The sequence below is a fragment of the Amblyomma maculatum genome, chromosome 6 (genome assembly GCF_055883805.1).
Source record: "Amblyomma maculatum isolate TAMU_Amacu chromosome 6, ASM5588380v1, whole genome shotgun sequence".
NCBI classification, from domain to species: domain Eukaryota; kingdom Metazoa; phylum Arthropoda; class Arachnida; order Ixodida; family Ixodidae; genus Amblyomma; species Amblyomma maculatum.
The window spans coordinates 124,726,972-124,740,955 of NC_139349.1; positions in this window are offsets into that span (position 1 = coordinate 124,726,972).

Below are 13,984 nucleotides of genomic sequence, written 5' to 3' on the forward strand. Positions count from 1 at the left end.
GTTCGAACCCGGGTACTCCGGCGCAGTAGTCGGGCGTCTTACCACTGCACCAGCCCGGCTTTTTTTTTCTTTTTTGCATGAATTAGTACAAATACATAAGTAAAAGATTGTGGTTGCCATGCCTCTTGGCTGACAACCATGTCTAATGGACTTTCATTACCACAAGTTCGCCAATCAGACTCAAGACCTCCTCCGCAGCGTCTTGCTGCTTCAAAATTTCTTTTAGTTTATAAACATGTTCAACAAAATAATCACATACAGATCATGCATCAACATCACAGTGTCTATAAGCCATCCTACTCCTCCAAATACTGTGAAGGTCCAATAGCATGATGAGGTCATACTGAAAATCATCATTAACAGTTGTCAAGTACCGAATTCCACATGGCGTCAATGGCAGGTCTTTTTTAATTGTTCTTTGTAACACATCGCAGTAAAACACCGCATCCCAACAATCCAGGAACACGTGCTCAACTGTTTCAGGTTTCCTACATAGAAGACAGTTTGAGCCCCAAGGTACAAAAAGGCCCTTTTCTTCCATTCATGTTTTGATTGGGAAGGTTCCTGTATGCAATTTCACTGTGCCGCATAGCGACGTCATTTTGCAGCCAGGCGAGCCCCGGAAAGAAACAAGGAACAAGATAGCGCCGAAAGCCGCAGCTGGCAGAGCAGTGGCGCACGCGAATGGTGTGACGCGCTCTATATCAAAACATCTGGCGGGAGCGCAGCGGCAAATAAGGCCACGTCCGCCGTCGCTGCCGAAGGGTGATATCAAGATCATCTACCGCCCCAAGGGAGGTATAAAAATCAGCGAAATCCGTGTCGACCAGGCAACGCAAGCCCTCGTCGCGGCCAGCGGAGGAAAGATCAAGGAACAAGACTTCATCATGAGACTCCGGCCCGGTTCGAACATCATGATTGCGAGCACGCCCGACCTGGACATCGCCGACGTGCTCAGGAAGATCGAAAAGCTCACTATAAATGACCAAACCTATGAAACCAACACCTATCCAGCCCTACCGGATGACCTCAAGCGTGCCGTCATCCACGGCGTTATGCCGGGGCAATCACCGGCCCTACTGAAATCAAGGCTCTGGCTTCGATCCCAAGGAGTGGAGATTCGCGAAGCGAGAATGCTGGGCAGGTCGGAAACGGCGCTCATCACTTTCGACGGCCCGTAAATCCCGCAGTGGGTCATTTACCGTTCTGGAGAATTCAAGACCTACCCATATCGTCCTACGAGGCAGATCTGCTACGTATGCGGAAAGCAAGGCCACCGTTCGGACGTCTGTCCAATGCCGAACACCAAGCTCTGCAGGACGTGCGGCACACACGACCGACCAGCAGGGCACCAGTGCAAGGCGAAATACATGGTGTGCCAAGGCGACCACGTCACCAGAGAGTGCCGTCGACGCCTGAAAACTACTGACGAGCTCCGGGGCAGCACGACCGGCGTCCGGCAGTCCAGGCAACAACACTGGTAGCGGCAGCAGCAGCAGCAACAACAACTGCAGCAGCTGCAGTGGGAGCCCCAGCAGCAATTGCAACAATTGCCGCAGCAGCCGCAGCGGAACCGGAACCTGAGTCAAGAGCGCCGAACCAGGTGGCTGAGCTCGGAGCGGGACCATGGCCGCTCCTCGAGCCAAGGCCGTAGCATAGTGCAAGATCGCAGCCAGAGCCGATCCAGGGAGGACTCTTTCCCGCCGCTAAACCGGTCAACGGCCAAGCTGGAGCAGCAACAGCAGCAGTCGCAGAAGCAACAACAGAAGAAGGGCGGCGTTAAGGTGAGCTGGGGAGCGGGCCCTCCAAACTCACTGTTTACGCACTCGGATCAAAAGAATATTACGCGTAACTCGGAAGAGGTTAAAGCTCTAAGAGAGGAGAATGCATATCTGCGTAAAAAAGTCAATGACCTCATTAAAGAGATGCAGGCTCAAAGAACAGGGCAGGTACCGTGGCCCCCGATCCCGCCGGCAGAAGTGCAACGACCCCCGTCCGCCTTAGACGTGAGCCCCGAGGAATTAAGAGCTTTCATGCAGCACGTGGAGAATTTCACGGTTCGCATCAGAGAAGAGTTTCGCCAAACTCATGCAAGAGTAGATGCTATGTATGTCAAAAGCAACCTATTAGAACAGAAAGTCATGTTAATAGAGCAAAAAGTTGCGTGGCAGGACCACGTCAAAAGCCAAAATACGCGACGAATAACAAACGAGGCCCGGGATAGGCTCATACAAGAGCGCCGTTTCGTCACTGAAGGCTCCAATCCGAACAATGCCCAAAGCCATGGCTAAACAAACATCACTAGAAATCTGGCAATGGAACTGCAGGGGGTACCGCCAAAAACAGGGACTCCTAATGCAGTTTCTACTCACGCAAGACTCCACACTCGATATAATAGCTTTACAGGAAACTAACACGACACCGACACTCAGGGGATATATGTGCTACGATACCGGACGCACGGTAACCCTGGTGAGCAAAACGTTGGTAACCATAGCCCATGACCCGATTCTCAATACGAAAATTGAGCACTTAGTGACGGAAATTATTCCCAAAAAGAAGCACAAGGAAAAGAGTGTCTTTCTCGTAAACCTCTATAGCCCGCCTCGCCAGCGGGACGCGAATTTTCATAAACTGTTTCTAGGGGCCAGCAAACTTGCTAAAAGTAACACGCTGCTAATTTTAGGTGACTTTAACGCTCGCGGACAGCAGTGGGGATACCCCACAAATATTCAGAAAGGTATAGAGGTCGAGGATACGGCGGAAGCGATCCAATGTACCCTCTTAACAGACGAAACTCAACCCACGCGCCTTGGCAATTCTGTCTGCCAGGATACGTGTCCGGACTTAACTTTTGCCAGGGGGGCGAAACATGCAGCGTGGGAGAATCTGCTGGAGAATCTAGGCAGTGACCATTATATCTTGAAGATCACGATAACAGCCACCGACATCAAGCGCAAGCTCGGAACGGCCAAGATTACCAACTGGCCGGCCTTCCGCAAGGCATGCACGGACCTGGAAGGGGGGATTACTTCCATAGATGATTGGTGTCAACAACTCAAAGACATCCAGAAGCAGTACACTCAGGAAGTGGATCGCACCGAGCAAACACCAGAGGTGGACCCTCGGCTCCTCAGGCTATGGGAGGCACGCCGAGGGCTCACCAAGCGCTGGAAGAAGCAGCGCTTTAACAGGAAACTCAAGCTGAAGATTGCAGAAGTCACCAAGATAGCGGAGGAGTACACAGCCCAACTGGCCAGGCAGAGCTGGCAGCAGTTTAGTAGCTCGCTGGACGGCACCCTCAGTACGGCCAAAACGTGGCGTATACTCAAGACCCTTCTCGACCCTATCCAAACCAGGGCCGAAAGCGGGAAAGCTATCCGAAGACTCATCCACACCTTCGAGGGTACGGAGAAGGAACTGTTAGATAAAGTAAAAGAGAAATGCTACGGCACGACCTTGCCTGCAGCATACCCGAAACCATACTTGGGAAGACCGAACACCCACCTGGACAGACCGATCACCAGGGAAGAAGTGTTCGCTGCAATAAAGGTATGCACGCGCAACATGGCGGCGGGTGCAGACAAGATTCATAATGCACTCATACGCAACCTCAGCGACGGGGCAGTCGACCAATTGACAACCTTCCTCAACGGGCACTGGGCCGCAGGAACGGTTCCTGAAGAGTGGAAGCATGCAGAGGTCGTAATGATCCCAAAACCGGGTAAGAAACTCCAGATCGAAAACCTCCGACCTATCTCACTGTCACCCGTTAATAATTAAGGGGGTATTATTAACGATGCGCCCTTAACGGTGCGCACACTCCCAGACACCCTTAGAGTGAGTGGGGGTAGTTGTTCCGGTCGCAAAGGAGATGCCCTCGACTTGCGTGGCAAGCTCAGCCGGAATTCAACTACCTTCTAGTGACAGAAGGGGGGTAGTCGTTTGGTGCCCAGCGGTCGCCGGTTCAAACCAGAGTAAGGATCGGAGTCAGAGGTAACAAACAAAACCACAATTTATGCACAGCAAGAGACGATACAAAGGAATACACAATATCACTTGAAGTACAACAGATGAGAGGTTCACAGAATACAAACGCTAAGCATGCAATTACACAGGTATCCAATAACGTAGAGGCTTTACAACAGATGAAACACGAGAGAGTACATAAACAAACACCAAATTGTTCACCGGGCACTGTTGCAGTCCGACGCCTCAAGAGTCACGATGTGGCCGCCATACGAGACGAGCGCCGCTCCCTTGAAAGTCCGTGGGCTTGCCAGCAGCGGGTGATCCCCGGGAGTCCAGCCGAAGCGCGAGCACGTCGCAAAACACTTGACGAACTGAATGACTGACTGACTGGCTGACTGGCTGACTGGCTGACTGACTCATCAAGCGGCGCGGTCTCTTTAAATAGGGCGCGCCGCGTCTGTTTGTTAACACGCGCCAAAGCTAGCGCGCACACACACATAGCTTCGCTGGTTATAGCTCCCTCTTCTCCCGTCGAGCCGCGCGTCGTCATTGGCTAGGTCCTATAGAAGATGCTCGATTTTTCTGGCGCATTCCAGGCCGATGAACCACCGTCTTCCCCGGGCAAGGGGAAAGAGGGTGACAACAACGCGTACAAAGCTACGCGCTCTCCCGCGCGGGGAAGGGGGCTTTGCTCTCCATGCCTTCCACGCGACGCCGTGCGGGCCTCGCGCCGTACCGGCTTGATGAAAATGGGCGCCGATTTCGTGACACTGCCCCTCCCTTAAAGAATATTGTCCCACAATATTCACAACAACCACGAACATCGCGCGCACATGCAAGCGCTCACAAATATATGGGACAAATGTCCACATCACACACATTGCACAAATTTCACAAACTGTAATAACACATTACAAAATTCATACATCACTGCCATGAAATTCACAAACATGACAACACACTGCCGTCGAATACACCTAGGAATCAACAACACAGAAACACACAACTATTCAAATGTGAAGCGCACAAACCCAGGGCATGCCTTCGCCTATATTTCCAAAAACGGCTTGTGGCTTTTCCTTCGAACAGGTGAGCCCCTCTCAAACTACCAGTTCTCTTTCTTACGAAGCACTGGCGCTTCTTTCGTTCGCGTGTCCTGGCTCTTTTTCTGGTTCTAATGATATTTCTCATCCGCGATTTTATCTCGCTCCTCCCTCTACTCTTCAGTTCTGCTTTCCGATCGGAAGCTTGGCCAGAACTAACTTTACTTTGTCTAGCTGCGCTTCGAGGACGCCGTCTCATTCTTTCTCGATCTGGGCGGCTCTCCATGCGCTTGCGCATCCAGTCGTTCAGCCGCTTCTTCCTTCTTTTTCTATGAGACATTTCCCTGTCGACTTTGCCTGACTTGGCAGGTTTGGATTTGTTTCTTTTCGTTTCCACTTTTATTCGCACCTTTGGCCGAGGATCGTTTGATCCAGTTTTACCCGCATAATCAGAACATTGTTGTCTGAAAGGAGCGTCTTTTCGAGAACTTTGTTCTCCCTTAATCCTTTTAATTTTCTTTCTTTTCTTTACGACCTTCAGTCGTACTTTCTCAAAGCAGGACTCATTTTCAACTAGAGACTCATTATCCTCACTTTTGGTTACATCCTGTTCCTTAAAATTTTTGTTAAACTCTTTTCTCGCAGTGCAGTTTTCTCTTTCTTCCATTTCTGAATCCTCAAGGTTAGGATCTGCACTGCCACCTTCATCCAAGCTTTGGTGCTCACTGCTATTTGAAAGCTCCTCATCCCGGTCACTCATGCACTCAGCCATGGTGTCATTTAATAAGGAGCTACAATCCTGCCCTTCTTCATCTCCAGGCGATGAAAACACGAAAGAGGGTTCTGGCTCGATAACTACATTCACAGCTTCGCCGCAACCTGTCATTTTGGAGGGGACAATCTCACTTTCTTGAGAAATCTTCGCTCCAGAAAAGTTTGTTCTTTCTGAACATTCTGTCGCGGGAACGGACTGTTCCACAACCTTACTCTGACCCCTGGAGATAGTCTCACCCTCTTCAGTGGTGGTCAGGGAGGCAGTCGGTACCTTTTCAAACAATGTAGCCGCATGCAGCGGCGGTTCCGCAGCCGGGCAGTAAGCAGTAGAGCACTTAGCAACATTTTCTAGTTCGTCAACCTCGATAGTAATGCCCATTTTCTCTCCAGAGTCAGATAGTTGGAACTTTGTGTCCTGAGCCTTCACTTCTGTCTCTGTAGGCATACCTAGTGTACACCACTCATCTGACAGAGTTTGTTTTGCTTTGGGAGCAAACATCTCTTCAGCCTCGTCGGCGTGACAAAGTTCGGGATTTGGTGGTCCCGCGTCCTTGATGCTACCCAAGATTAGATCGTACACTAGGTGTTGCATGCATATCGCAGTCACAACGCCGGTGAAGATCGGAGTCTTCACATGCACTTTGGCTTCAGGAAACAGTTTAGCGGAACCATCAAGGAAAAGCACAGGAGTCATTTCTCCGGTAAGCTCTTCATCAAGAACTAATTCTCCTTTTATAAACACTGCAGTGCTCCCTGCGCTTGACAGTACAGAAATCGATTTGCCTCGAATTTTTCCGCTGAAAACCGGAATTCCAGCACTCTTGGATCCCGGCGCGGTGCACGCAACTGTGCATAATACTGGAGTTTTCTCCCAGCTCTTTTGTTGCACACTGTCGATGCCGACGTCTTCATCGCAGCGTTCAAATGAAGAGTCGCCGACGCATGATGGCTGTAGGAATGGCTTCCTTGGACAATGCACTGCTTTATGTCCCTTACCACCACAACTAAAACAACTAACCATTCCTGTGTGCACAAGGTTGCTACGGCAATCTGAGGCATAGTGCCCTACCTTATTGCACCTGTAGCATTTCACTTGGGGCCGGAATAATTTCTCGCTATTGCCCCTTCCTTTCGCTAGCCCTGTCTGCTGCCTCTCACTCTTCATAGGTGCTTCTTTGACCTTCAATGAAAGCATTAACTCCTGGTGGTCAAATGTTGTTTCTTGCGCCCTTTGATATTTCACTGCCCTTCCTCGGGCGCTTTCTTTTTCTTCTGTCCCAAAATGGGTTCTTTCGGTTACTTCTCGGGCTCTTGCCCTTTCTCTTGGCGCCCTTAATCGGGCTTTCTGAGCAGCTACTCGAGAGCTATCTGCCTTGCATCTTTTCCTCTGTTCTTCATTCGCAGAGGCTTCTGTATAAATCGGCCTTTGCCTTTCATTTTCTTTTCGCTGACTCTCTCTTTCCTTCTTAGCCTCTTCTAGAACCTCCATTTCTTTTCGGTCCACCCATTCTCGCAGTTCAGCTCCTTTAAGACCTTTCTCTAGGCCCAACGCAATAATCTCCTTGAGATTCATCTTCAATCTGAACTGCCTAATGCTAACATATAGCACTCTCAATGGACCCTCACAACCGCTTCAGCGCGGTACCTCTCGCTATCGCTCTGCTGTTACGCCGTTTACGACCTCTTCGTAAACTCTTCCAACTCGTTCTCCGTCCTCTGAGCTTGAATGCACCAAACGTCCTGTCGCGGACGCCAGAATAATTCTCACCCGTTAATAATTATGGGGGTATTATTAACGATGCGCCCTTAACGGTGCGCACACTCCCAGACACCCTTAGAGTGAGTGGGGGTAGTTGTTCCGGTCGCAAAGGAGATGCCCTCGACTTGCGTGGCAAGCTCAGCCGGAATTCAACTACCTTCTAGTGACAGAAGGGGGGTAGTCGTTTGGTGCCCAGCGGTCGCCGGTTCAAACCAGAGTAAGGATCGGAGTCAGAGGTAACAAACAAAACCACAATTTATGCACAGCAAGAGACGATACAAAGGAATACACAATATCACTTGAAGTACAACAGATGAGAGGTTCACAGAATACAAACGCTAAGCATGCAATTACACAGGTATCCAATAACGTAGAGGCTTTACAACAGATGAAACACGAGAGAGTACATAAACAAACACCAAATTGTTCACCGGGCACTGTTGCAGTCCGACGCCTCAAGAGTCACGATGTGGCCGCCATACGAGACGAGCGCCGCTCCCTTGAAAGTCCGTGGGCTTGCCAGCAGCGGGTGATCCCCGGGAGTCCAGCCGAAGCGCGAGCACGTCGCAAAACACTTGACGAACTGAATGACTGACTGACTGGCTGACTGGCTGACTGGCTGACTGACTCATCAAGCGGCGCGGTCTCTTTAAATAGGGCGCGCCGCGTCTGTTTGTTAACACGCGCCAAAGCTAGCGCGCACACACACATAGCTTCGCTGGTTATAGCTCCCTCTTCTCCCGTCGAGCCGCGCGTCGTCATTGGCTAGGTCCTATAGAAGATGCTCGATTTTTCTGGCGCATTCCAGGCCGATGAACCACCGTCTTCCCCGGGCAAGGGGAAAGAGGGTGACAACAACGCGTACAAAGCTACGCGCTCTCCCGCGCGGGGAAGGGGGCTTTGCTCTCCATGCCTTCCACGCGACGCCGTGCGGGCCTCGCGCCGTACCGGCTTGATGAAAATGGGCGCCGATTTCGTGACACTCACTCACCTCCTGCCTAGGCAAGCTCTACGAGCGTGTCGTTACTCGGAGGCTCCAAAATTACATGGAGGATGAAGACCTGTACCCCCACAGCATGTTCGGCTTCCGAGCTCACCTCTCCACGCAGGACGTCCTCATACAACTCAAAGAGGAAGTCCTCCCCAATGTCCCGAGCACTGGCGAGAACGTCGTCATGGCCCTTGATATTAAAGGGGCCTTTGACAACGTTAGCCACGCGGCTGTAATGGAAGGACTCGACAACCTCCACTGTGGCGAGAAGATGCACAGCGAGAAGATGCACAGCTACGTGAAGGCCTTTCTATCCAACCGAACTGCAACGGTTGGGCTCGGAGACCTTCGCAGCGATAAATTCTCGACCCCCAACAAAGGCACACCTCAAGGGTCCGTCATCTCGCCACTACTTTTCAATGTGGCTATGATCGGACTCGCTAGACAACTTGAGAAGATCGAAGGCATACAGCACGCCATGTACGCTGGCGACTTCACGGTTTGGGTTACCTCCGGATCGCTCGGCCAGAAAGAAGAACGGCTGCAAGCAGCGGCTACCTGCGTAGAGGAATATGTCCATGCACGAGGTCTCACCTGCTCCACCGAAAAATCAGAACTCTTGCGAGTTCACAAAGGGAAGCACAAAGAGGGGACCCTCAATGTCTCCCTCGAAGGACAGCTGCTTCCCGAACGAGACAAGATACGAGTCTTAGGAATGTGGCTTCAGAACAATCAGCGATGCAGCCATACGCTCGGCCTTCTCAAGCAATCGACCACTCAGGTCGCCAGAATGATCACGCGTGTGTCGCAGAAGCGGAGCGGTATGCGAGAGGGGGATACCCTGCGCCTGGTTCATAGCCTGGTACTCAGTCGCGTAGGCTACGCCCTCCCGTATTTCAACCTCAACAAAGGAGAAGTGGAAAGTGCAGATATCATCATCCGCAAAGCTTACAAGACAGCCCTGCACCTACCAATGAACACCTCTAACGCAAAACTGCTAGCTCTTGGCGTTCACAACACCTTCGAAGAGATCAAAGAAGCCCAACTGGTCATGCAGATAGCCAGGCTCCAGCAGACTCCTACGGGGCGCTCGCTTCTTAGGCGACTGGGGCTAGGTGCAACTGCGGAAATCGAGAATCGTACGGCGAGCATACCGGACGCAATTCGCCAGACGCTAAAGGTTAGCTCCCTTCCCCGGAACATGGACCCCAACTTGCATGCGGCCCGTAGAGCAGCCCGGGCGAAGTATGTACAACTAAATTTAGTTACAAGATCCACCACGGTATACACGGACGCGGCTCCGTATACAGGAAGCTCACATAATAGCGCAGTGGCGGTAGTTATTGATTCCAACCTAAAGGAACTAGCTAGCGCCTCAGTCAGGGAATGCACGGTAACCGAAGGGGAGGAGCTGGCCGTTGCTCTTGCGGTGGTAGCCGGGTATCGATGCAACACGTCCCTTACCATTCTTACAGATTCTAGAGAAGCGTGCCGTAACTACATGAACGGCCGCATAGGTCGCGCCGCCCTCAGGCTCCTTCATAGCACGACCCCATCAAAAGTCAAAAACAACATCTATTGGGTGCCAGGACACACCGACATAGCGGGGAACGAACGCGCCGATCAGGTAGCTCGAGGGTACACGAGCCGAGCTTCCTCCCAATCGGGCGATCTACCCGAGCGAGTCGGCCCTACGTACTCCGACATTCTTAACTACTATAAGGGGGTACGGATCCGCTATCCGCCGCCTCATCGGGATCTAAAACAACAAGAGGCCGTGTACTGGCGAAGAATGCAGACAGGAACATTCCCTAACCTGCATACCCTGAGCAAAATTTACCCGTCACAATATCAAGACACCTGCCCATGGTGTGGTAGCAAACCTTCGCTATACCACATCACGTGGCAATGTAAAAATAACGACAGCTTTCGTAAAGACCCGAGTGCGGAACAGTGGGAGAGCCGGCTCTCCAGCGGCGATTTGGATTGCCAACTAGGTTTAATCCAGCACGCCCAGCGAGCAGCGAACCTCAGCGGAGCCCTGAAATAGGGGCACCGACCCTGTGAGAAGACGGAAGATGGAACTCTTCCGCTACTAGCACAAGACCCTCCTAAAGAAACTAACGCATTTCCTATCCTATCCTAAAAAAGAATGTTTGTACGCCTGGTGCAACAGTCATGTTTTTAACTCGCTTGAGCACGTCTTTCCCTGGGCCTTCGCAGTATAAGGTTCTGTACAATGGAGCTGGGAACAATTGTGAAATAAGATCCTTGTACAGCCGCCTAGGTGGTACCGTCGCTAAATACTCTACAGAGTACCGCACGCGCTAAAACCTGAACGACCCCACCACTTCTCGCAGGAAGCGTGACACAGTGTATCCCCGAGCAGAGCATAAAGAGACTATAAACTCTGGAATTGCACTGGATAGCACGATTTGCATAAAGGTTCTCAGGAATGCATCTTTCTGGTCATGTAGGTAACAAAACCTTAAAACCATCTGCCGCACATATAGATGCATTAGAGACACCCCTCCGTCTTTAACTCGCCTTAAGAGATTATCTCTGCTAATAAGTTCCCAGTTGGACGACCAAATGAAGACCGCAAATACACGATGGAACCTTTGTATATTGATTCGAGCACAATACAATACTTGAAGTAAATACATTATTCTTGCCACCAAAAAGGTATTGCATACAATCGCAGGGGCTAAAATAGAGAGGTTACGTCCCATCCATCCTTTCGTCCTTTCCCGTATTTCTTCCGCTTTTTCATTCCAGTAATTCGTATATTCCCCGTATTTGTCCAAAGGGACTCCCAAGTGAACTCCGGGCTTTGTAGCCCCATCTTACTCCACAGAAAAGTTCCGGTTCCTCTTCCCATTCCCCGTGCCAGACTCCGAGACTTTTCTTTAAATTAACAGCACTACCAGTCTGCCTGCAATACCTTTGTGTTACTTTCAAAGCTTCCGAAACGCTTTCGCGGTCTTCACAAAAAAGCGCCACATCATCAGCGTTTGCTAATACTTTCACTTCACATACTCCCAGCTTAAAACCACGGATGTATTCGTTAGCAGTTACCATTCTACTCAATGGTTCCAAATATATAGAAAAGAGGAGAAGAGACAGTGGACATCTCTGCCGCACAGATGCTCTTGCATCAGTTCTTTCAGATAACGCTTTGTTAATCATAAGGCGTGTAGAACAACATGCATAAGCCATTTTAACTCCTTTAAATACAACGGCACCAACGCCAATATGTTCCTACAAACAAACGATCAAATGCACCACCCCGGCGTGGCTGGTTTGCAGCTTTTGTTTTTAAAAGAGACAAAGAAAGAGAGGGAAGAAAGCGGTTGTCTCTCTCCACTCAGAGATTAAATGAATAAGGAAAGCGCTGAAATAAAGAGGTAGACACAGAAAGAGAGAAGGAAAAAATAAACAGAGATAAAGAAAGAAAGAAAGAAATAGAAATAGAAAGTGAAAGAAGTTAGGAAACGACTGGTAAACCTTTAAAAGAGGCCTTCGAGATAGCAGAGTTACAGAAAAGCGCGAATCGTTGGCAAGGGTTTCTGCTTGAAGAATGCGAAAAGCGTTAAGAATTATTCGAGATTTTTTTTTTGTCTCTGGTTAATCGCCTTCGGTACGTATTACGCGTGTCGCGTGCCGTGCTGCTTAAGCTTTGATCAACAGTAAAACGCCGCTATTGTAATGTGCCAGCGGCGCATTTCTGTGAGTCCTCCCCCTGCCCACATACGGCTTCTCAAATCCACTGATGATCATTAAATGTAGGCGAATTGTTAGAAATGAGATCATTTTGTCAGCTTTTTCACAACTGTTTTAAAAACGCAATGTTGGATGATCACATTTGGTTTAGTTATGTATTTATCTGTATTATACTATAGCGCTTCAGAACAATGTTTGCCTTATGTGGCATTTACACACCCGCGTGCTAAGAGCTATGTATATCTCCTGAGGTTGCATGGGGCAGGGTCAAGATTAGAGGACGTTTTTGAAGCATGAATTGCTTTTAATCTCTGTTGGCAGCTACCATGAGGGGACGTCGAATTAAAACCGAGAGGCAGCATCCGGACACCGATTCGTCTTCATCCGGGCTCCGATTCTCTTCGTCGCGGCAATGATTTTTGTTCATCTGTTCACCGAATCGTGAACATCCGGGGCACCGAACGACATTTCACGAGACGAGTTTGTTCTCTCAGGTTTTCGCGTTATCTGCAACGATGGTGCCATGATACATACAGCCGCTAGGTCAGCATTCGGACATTCGGAATTGTGACTGCGTTCCGTCATCAGCTCATGCAGTTTTTTGTAGTAGGTGCTTCGGGAGCACTCGAACGCGCTACTGCTTCTACGTTCATGCATTCGAGCGTCTCCATGTCCGCCTACGAATGTGCACCGTTCTGCATCTCAGCGCCGCTGTCGTCGTCAGAGCTGCTTAAGCCGAGCAAAAGAGCCTGATAAAAACAGAGGGGGGAAGCGTCTACGGAAAGCTATCGCTTTACGAGTTACATTTCAAGACAGAAGACTGGGCTATTCTGCCGAAAACGCCATGAATTTGCGGCCTCTCACATTGGTGAAAAGACCTCCACGGAGCTCCACTGCCCAACTAAGGCCGCACGATTGCAGGCGATCGATTCGATGTGACAAGAAAAACCTACCCGAAAGATAGAGCACCCTGCCTTATTGACAAAAGAAAAACTGGATTTGCGGTGTACTGCGTACTAGATCCGTTCCGTTATCACGGATAGTACCATCTACAACCAAGGTCCAGCAGTATATGCCGCCACTTGCCTTGACGGAACAGCTCTCCGGAGTAGCGCTGACACAGCACCGTCCTAGAAGCTTTGCAAGGTACAAACTTTAACGCAACCAACAAAACGTGCGCCAACATCTGACACATTAGAAACTACGTTCGCGTTGTGTGCCGGTTCCAAAATGCAAGAAGACATGACGATACGTTTCCTTCATCCGTGTGACGATACAACGAAGACACCGCTGAGCCGCCATCTACCCGCATGCAAGCCCATCGCGCTCTGGAAGGTTCCGTCTTGTTTACAAGAGCAAGAAAGGCCGCTAAAAATAAGGTACACTATAAATACGGCGCAATAACTATACCGCAGTCTGTTAAAGAAATATAGAATCTAAATATCACCAACATCAGAACGTGAAAATGTTACTTTGTTTTGCTTTTTACTCAGTAATTCCAATATTTACAATCCCATTTGAAGATGTCCTTGCAAGCGATTGGTGTCGCTCGCAATGAGCTTCTGTCACCGTTTTGTTCCAAGCAACGCGACCATGTGATGTGCCTTGTCTAGAACGGCAGTGAACTTCGATGCGTTAAACGAAACGCTGATTGCGTTCGATACAACGCTCGATAGCCCGCACCTTCCGAGCCAAAATGCATGGCCGCAGCCGTTCGCCAAT